Source organism: Python bivittatus, unplaced genomic scaffold (assembly GCF_059951505.1).
Source record: "Python bivittatus isolate LINGU-HERP-01145 unplaced genomic scaffold, Pbiv_v1 ctg000020_np1212, whole genome shotgun sequence".
Taxonomy (NCBI): domain Eukaryota; kingdom Metazoa; phylum Chordata; class Lepidosauria; order Squamata; family Pythonidae; genus Python; species Python bivittatus.
The window spans coordinates 50,223,617-50,230,884 of record NW_028277030.1 but is presented as its reverse complement, the minus strand read 5'-3'; the positions used below and the strand labels follow the sequence as shown (position 1 = coordinate 50,230,884).

Genomic DNA, 7,268 nt, shown 5'->3' with positions numbered 1-7,268 from the left:
AAGCTGGCATTTTAACAGTATAGAAAAAGTGAAAAGCAGGATGGCAAAAGGGATAGCTACAATTGCTCAGTCTTTTTTGTTCTAAGATCCTCACCTAGCAAACATCTCAAGCAAATGACTGTGCCAGCTATTAACAAGTAATTTAGCAAAATTCTCCAAGGCTGTTGTCCTTAACAGCTTTCTTTCTTCCCACCTCACTCCATCTCCCATACAAGCAAGGGACAACCATTCACTTTTAGGGGAAATATAACTATTGCAGGTATGCTTACAATATGGACAAATATGCTTATGGTTGCAGAGGGAGCTGTCAGGCCTAGCCCAAGGAACTCCAAGAGACAATGCCAATTCAGTCCAGCTATGTTTATTAGCTACAACCTCTAGCAAGAATCTTCCCAGACTAAAACCCCAGTTCCCAAAGTCCTCCAGCCACAACAGTGTGAATTCCTCAGGGAGGTGCCAGTCTCATCCTCTTGTTCCTCCCACACGGTTCTGGTGAGCTAAGAAAATGTTTATCTCCCTGAGCTTGGCCTTCATAATTCCATTCCATCACAGGAGCCCTGCTAGACAAGATCACAGGAATATCTAGTTCAGCTGGATCCATCAGGAAGCCCAAAGACAAGACCAGATAGCAACCAGTATTGGGGACATGCTGCCCCATATTAGTAGTAAGTAAGTGAATAAGTATTGTTGTAACCACAGGTCTTAACATAGGAATACCATAAAATACAATAAAATAGTAAAATTATAAAATAGAGTAATAGAAGAAGTATTAAATGTAAAAAGGCTACAACAAAATAAAGCCAAAGCTACAATTAAGAATGTAAGTATTTCTTTCTAAGTTTAAATGACAGCAGAACAAAAGTAGCAACTTGGTTGCTGACATCTGGAAACACATCTGCAAGAAGATAGTTCAATTTTTCAAGAGCCCTTGAGTTCATCTGCCATTAATAATTTGGCCCTGATCTCATTGTAAATGGGGCAGCGGAGGACATAATGGATAACGTCCTCCACTCATCCAACACAAGGACAGAGGCGTTGTTTGACAGGGAGCTTACAAAATCTCCCTTTGAGATATGCAGAAGGTATGGGCAGCAGGCAAAGGGACGTTAAAGCTCTTCTCAGTGAAGCACTGGTTATGTTAACCAGGTACTGGGAGAAGTTTCTGTGTTTTTTATAATGATGATACCAAGATGAAAATTTAGATGATTGCACTGCAGTGGCATCTTTATTAGCATCCCTCTCAAAAAGCCAGTCTCTAATATTTCTTCTATTCCAAGATCTAAGTTCTCCCAAAGGTGGTAAGGAATACATTTGTAGAATGGGTGACAAAAGTTTGGTCCATTGATTCCCAGCTGGGTGATGGAAAAAACAGAGTTCGGCCAGATGGGATTCTTGAAGGCTTTCTCGTTTCTTATAGTGCCCCAACAACGCAAGATGTATTCTAAGAGTGATGGAAGTAGCCCTACCCCCATCCTTAAATTGGCAAAGGGGGTGCCCTGGAGGAGGCTCAAGATCTTCCTTATGAAGGGTTGGTTTTTGGGTTTTTTTGGACTACTTCCAATTGGGCAATGACCTTCTCATCCAACCCCCAATCTCAGCTCTATACAGCAGCTGGACTATCACCTTGCCTTGGAATATTTTAAGTGCAGGGGCTACCAATTGCCCTCCTTTAGAATAAAAAAATGTCAAAATAACACCTACTGTATGCTGGGCAGTTGCCAAGACAGCAGATAAATGTGCTTTCCATAAAAGGGACTTATGAAAGGTAATGCCCAGGTATTTAAAAGAGGGACATTGCTCTATTTGTTGGGCATTAATTGTCTGTGTTTAATATTACTTTTGCCAGAAACTATCTTTGCTTTATTATAATTATTATAATTTATCTTCAGTTTTTCCCTTTTACACTAAGCAGCTAATCTGGTCAGTAATCATCTAAGGCTAATCTCAGTACAGGAAATAAGTGCCATGTCATCAGCATACATTAACATTGAAATTTTCTGTCCATTGAGTGAGGGAGAGAAAAAAACTTTGTGACTTCATGTCCATTACAATATCATTAATATAGAAGTTAAATAAGAAGGCAGCAAGTAAACAGCCCTGTTTCACTTCTCTCTCCAGTTAGATAGGGTCTGACAAGGACTCTTGTGGGCCCATTCTTACTCTAGCTGTAATGTCAGTATGTGGTTCAATAATTTGTTTAAGAAAGTGCTTATCGATATCTGTCCTAGCTAGTTTCTCCCATAGTCAAGATCTGTCAATGGAATCAAAGGCAGAGGAAAGGTCAATAAAAGCGACGTAGAGTTGTTTTGTACACCCATTAGTATATTTCTGAATAAGGACCTTCAAAGTAGCACGGTGATCTACTATGCTATGTCCTTTTCGAAACCCAGCCTGTTCTGGATGAAAGAGTTTTGTTTTTTCTTCCCAATCTTCTAATTTATTCAGAAGATGCCTGGCATACAGCTTAGAAGAAATATCTAGCAGACTAATTGGGTGATAATTGACAGGTTCCTGTCAGTCGTCCTTTATAAAGATTGGGTATATTATACTTTGTTTCCGGTGGGGAGGTACAACACATGTTTTATCTATATCTGAGAAGAGTCTAGTCAGGATGGGGACCCACCAGGAATTGTTCATCTTATATACCTTTGGAGGAATCATATCCTCTCCAGAAGCTTTTCCAAGGGCCAAGGTTGAAATCAGCTGCTTACACTCAGATTTTGAGACAGCTAGCCACTCAGATAGTATGCTTAGTTCAATAGAGATTGTTGTTGGCTCAATATATGGGCAGCTATAAATGGAGGAAAAATATTGGGTCCAACTTTGTGCTGAGATACATGCATGGGGCATAGCGCTGTGTGTGGAGGTACCATTAACCATCAATTCCCAAAAATTTTCTCATTTTTTTGAATTAAGCTGAGGCCACGTTTCCACATAGATCTCTATAATAGGATAACTTCTTAGTCTTTAACAATTCCTTATATTGGGATCAAAATTGGATCCATAACTAAATCAAGGAATCTGTCCTTTCCTCTCTAACTCTCCTCTATAGTTTTCTCAGAGCTTGTCTTTTTTTCTACAATCTTGGTCGTACCATCCCTTCCTTGTATTATTCCTTCTAGGATGACAGGTAGTGGTAAGCTGGGAGCTTAGCACACTATTAACTGAACAAAAAATATGATATACCTTGGAGTTGGATTGCAGTGCCAGATACCTTTGATTCAGCATCGGTGGGGTATTTTAAAAGCAGTGACTTTTTCGCTGAGATTAGGGCTCCATCTGCGACAATATTTAACCTGGGTGATGCCATCAAGGTTATGGTGCCTCATGGAGGGAGGGGGACTTATAAACCAAAAGAGTCAAAACCAAGGGTAGATGATCACTCTCTGTTCTATTGTGGACATCAAAGGAGCTAACCTGGGAAAGGAATGCAGGAGAAATCAAGATGTAATTGATCATACTGGCTCCAAATGAGCTTAGTAAAGTATAACACCCATTAAAACTGGAGCCATGGAAACTGTACAGCCTATACTTAAAGGCCAGATTTAATAAGGAAACCCCTTATTTGTTAAGTAATTTGTCCATGGAGGACCAGGGCAAATACCATTCATCCTCTGGACTAAACCACATCTTCCTAACATAACTGCTGATACCTTTGCCAATTCTGGTGTTAAAATCACCAGCCAGTAGGATATTTGCATTTTGTAATGTTTGTTCAGTTCTCTCCAAAAGGGTTTGCAGGGAGTACCAGACCTTGAGCCACGGATCTGGCTTCTATCCTGTTGGAAGATAGACATTCATGCAAAGAATTAACCCAAAATATTTGCTATCTATCTGGACTGCCTGGATATAATCACTATCTGACCAATGCCTTTGTTGTATAGTTCTTTTCATGTCATCTGAGACCAAAATTGATAACTCACCACTTGGCTCTTCCATACAAACCCAGTTTAGTGGCAGGGATGTTATATGAGCAAAATCCTGGCAAGAAAGGAGAAATATCCAGGCACCATGTCTCCTGCAATAAAATTATGTTAAATTCTGACAGGAACTGTACTGTTCAAAACAGGTATCCACCAATTTATTGTTCCACCCAGCAATATTCCAAGAAATGGCTTTTATGTAACCTGGAGCCTTAGGAGTGAGTCAACTGGTGGCAGTCAAACTGTTATGTTCTTGTCTGGGTGCAAGAATGGGAATCATTAGCAGGCAGCAACTTTGGACTATCGATTAGTTTTCTGTCTCTAGGCATGGCTGGATTTGCGAGCTGGAGATCTTGGTTAGGATATACTGTTGATACAGCAACTTCCTTTTGTCCTTTTTTCTGATCTAAGCCCTCAGATAGTACAGAATGAAACAAATTGTCATTATCTGAAACGGAACAAGATGGAATCAATTTGGGCTGTTTTAGAATAGAAGGGCATGTAGGTTTGCTGGGATTATTTTCCTTCTTTGACGGAGTTGTTTGATTACAGGATTCAGGGAGCTTATAATAATTTTCTGTGGAGTTGCTGTCAGATGAGAGGTCCAAAGATAGTCAATTAAAGGTTTGGCTGCTGCTTGGCTTAGCAGCAGTGTTTGTTTCAATTAATACAATCATCTCAGTATTGCTTCTTGTTCGCAGTTTGGTAAGGCTTCAAAAGAGTTCATTAATCCTGTTTCTAGAACTTGATCAGTGACCATTTTTTCTTGCATCATCTCAGTATGGTTATTTGAGCAGTGTCTTGTCAAGGATGCTACAGGTGCTAAGTTGCTGTGGTTTTAATCATCTGGCACGCTGCCCATGGCATGAGGCAGGGGAGTATCTGCTTGAGATGTTAAACCAAAGAGTGCAGTCCTTTTTTTGTCTAGGAAAATGTGCAGTGGGTATATCTGAAAAGTGGAAAGAAAAGATTTCATTCTGAACAGCCTGCAGGGGATGGTTGGATGGTTAAAAGTCAATAGAATTCGTTTATGTCCTGTTACGTTAGAAAGCCATTCAACAGCACTTAGACCAATCATATGACGTTGGCAGTGAAGAAGGGAGCTAAGTGATAGAATGATAGCTCTTCTGGTAGGCCAGTGTCCAATGTTAAATCTGCTGAGTGTAATTCTTAGAGCAACTTAATTTGTTTGAAGTGTGCAGTTGTGCTTGTTGGGTTTATCTCTTTGGTCGGAAATGAGGCTGTAAGCTCTGCCTGTATTTGGTTGTCCTTTCTACTCTTAATTTCTTCTTCTGAGCAATTTTGTTTCCTTTGGATGTCCATAAATAGATCAGAATTGATGCCAATGTTTTGAGTTACTGTTAAAGCTGCTAGCTTATCTGCATAACTTTGCACAAAAGTTTAAAAGGCTGTTTTTAAACAGTCCACCTTTGTGTTTATAGAGGTTAAATGTTTAAACATTGAAATCACAGTTTGTGCAGTTAATAAGCATAGTCTGGCAGCAAAACCTGTTGTGAATTCCTTTGGTGATTGCTTGACTTGCTCTTCCCCGTCAGAGATGTTTTAAGAACGGGGGAGGATAGTAAAGGCAGGGGTTCAATCAGATGGTTTGATTCCACATGCAAAGTAGAGGACAGCTCTAATAATTGTTGTTTTCCAATTTCTTTTTCCAAATCCCACTTCAGTAAATCATAGCTATTGGAGGTAGGGATGGAATATAGAGGATTTGCTTTATTATTATTTTTCTTCACAGTTTTTTTGCCCATCATGTAGTCATCAATTTTTGGATGTTTTGTTGGTTTGGGTAGAGTCTGAGAGCGTGGGCTTGTCCTGTTGCACTCCTTGTTCTTCCTCATTGTTTCAGTGTCGACGCATCATAACTGAAGCCTGTATGATGTTGTAAGAACTTGGTGTTCAGTTTTAGAATATCTCTTGCAGAGAATTCTAGATACATGAAATAAAGCTAGGTACAAATTAAGATGTGTAGCTAGGCTGTTTATAAAATGGATAGAACAAATAAAATATCACAAGGAGTTCAGCAGGGAAGCTGCTATTCCATTGCCATCTTAGCTCTCCCTCTATTAGTAGTCATGAAGAGTCACATCTGACCACTGCAATTGTCACTGTTTCTAGATAATAGGTAAGAAAGTACTTTCTTTTCTCAGCCCTGAATTTGATAGCTTTAATGAATTACACCAGGTTCTACTATAATATCATGAAAGAAGGAGAAAACCTTCTTTGTATTCTGTTTTTCTATATGCCTAAGTCTGGAATGCCTGAATTCCATAGATATGAGAGTCAGAGAATCTTCATAATATCCTACCAACTCCTTGGATACCTTCAAATATTTATTATAGGCATATCTGAGACTCAGGATGCAATTCAGAATTTGTTGCTTAATTAACTTCCTTAGTTAATTAAACAGAAAGGACTAGACTGTCTAGATCTAGCTTATTCTCCATTTGCTGCTAAATTGCAGCATGTCTGTTCAGGATATGTGTTGAACTGAATACATAGACATCTGTACGTACATCTGTATATATTTGTGTATGAAATACTAACTTATGTCACATCCTTGGACTTCAAAGATACCAAGTGAGCTGATTGGCGCTAGCACATTTCATAACAACACTGAACTTGCCAGTGCATGAATACTCAGCTCTGAAGTTCCTCTGGTTTTCATCCAGCCCTTTCTGAATGCTGTCCTAATGATATTTTATCAGGATACAACAAAAGAGATCATTTCAATAAAGATTTCTTTTTCCCTCTCAGGGTAAAAGGAAACAACTTTTTTACCTGGTCTTTTAAATGGTGACACATCCATCTGACATCTTCCCACATCCAGCAATGATCAAAGGCCCCCTTTAATAATGCTGTTCCTTCTTTGCCTTTTATAACCAGCTTAGTTCTTATCAGTGCTGGAAAGGTTGTTAAAACATGCATTCATAGGAGGCTCAAAGGTTTCATTCAATCACCTCGGAATTTGCTTATAATAATTTCTGCCCTGTTTGCTTTGTTTTATCTGCAACAAGGTTAATCATGCAAATTATTTCTTCTGAGTAAAGGTATAATTTTACGTTTGAACAGCTCATATTAGGAGTCACGTTCCTGGCATGGTAGGATGTTCCCTTCTCCACGACCAAGAGCTCTAGTTTGTAAAGCTGAAGCAATTGCAAAAAGTTTGCCAGCTAAACAGAAACACTTGCTAGTTGTTTATGATTTTGAGATTTCAGTGTTAAATCTTGGCATATAAGATGACATTGTAATTCTTGCAATGTATTTTAATTCATATTTATTCTATTTTAATTCATATTTATTCTTTTTACTGTAAACCACCCAGAGTTG

General features: G+C 38.9%; 1 long non-coding RNA gene across 1 annotated transcript; it reads right to left on the bottom strand.

Moving 5' to 3' along the window:
• Positions 1-334: 334 nt before the first annotated feature.
• Positions 335-6,873, bottom strand: LOC112541677 (uncharacterized). Its single transcript, XR_015797915.1, has 4 exons — positions 6,720-6,873; positions 3,654-4,018; positions 3,187-3,417; positions 335-560 (listed from the first exon to the last, which is right to left on the bottom strand). It is a non-coding gene; the product is annotated as an uncharacterized LOC112541677 (long non-coding RNA).
• Between the last annotated feature and the right edge of the window lie 395 nt (positions 6,874-7,268).